Source organism: Passer montanus, unplaced genomic scaffold (genome assembly GCF_014805655.1).
Source record: "Passer montanus isolate IOZ18808 unplaced genomic scaffold, ASM1480565v1 scaffold6613, whole genome shotgun sequence".
NCBI lineage: Eukaryota > Metazoa > Chordata > Aves > Passeriformes > Passeridae > Passer > Passer montanus.
Genome location: NW_024371720.1, coordinates 1 through 591, shown reverse-complemented (window position 1 = coordinate 591; position 591 = coordinate 1). Strand labels below are relative to the sequence as shown.

General features: G+C 70.9%; 1 long non-coding RNA gene across 1 annotated transcript; it reads left to right on the top strand.

Annotated features, from left to right (window-relative positions):
- LOC120511566 lies at window positions 1-532 on the top strand. The gene is made up of 3 exons (XR_005629759.1): window positions 1-90; window positions 187-240; window positions 353-532. It is a non-coding gene; the product is annotated as an uncharacterized LOC120511566 (long non-coding RNA).
- The last annotated feature ends 59 nt before the right edge of the window (window positions 533-591 follow it).

Genomic DNA, 591 nt, shown 5'->3' with positions numbered 1-591 from the left:
GGACCCCCCCAGGCGGGCAGGACGAGCCCACCCTGGAGCAGATCCGGACCCCCCAACATGAGGAAGAGGAGGACGTGAACTTCGAGACAGGTACAGCTCCCCCTCCCCATTTTGGGGTCCCCCCCCCTCTCAGGAAGCCCCCAGACCCATTTTGGGGTCCCTGACCCGCCCCTTGTGCCCCCCCAGAGCTGCTGACGACCCCCCCCGGGATGAAGCGGGGGGTGGAGTTCAAGCCCCAAGGTAAGGGGGGGGGATTTTGGGGAGGGGGCTCGGGGGTTTTGGGGTTATTTTACCCCTGGGGGGTACAGAAGACCCCCCCTCATTTTCGGGGGTGCCCCCTGACCCCCCCCAGCCGCGGCGGGGGGGCCGCTGTCCCTGTCCAGCCTCCTGGAGACCCTCGACACCTTCGACTTGGGGGGGGGCTCCGAGCCCGGGGGGGGCTCCGAGCCCCCGGGGGGGACCCCCAAAAAGGCTCAGGGGTCCCCCCAGACCCCCAAAACCGAGGGGGGGTCCAGCCCCGCGCCCCCCCCGCGCCGCTGCGACAGCCTGGAGGAGCTGCTGGCCAAGGTGGGTGCTGGGGGGGGGATTTGG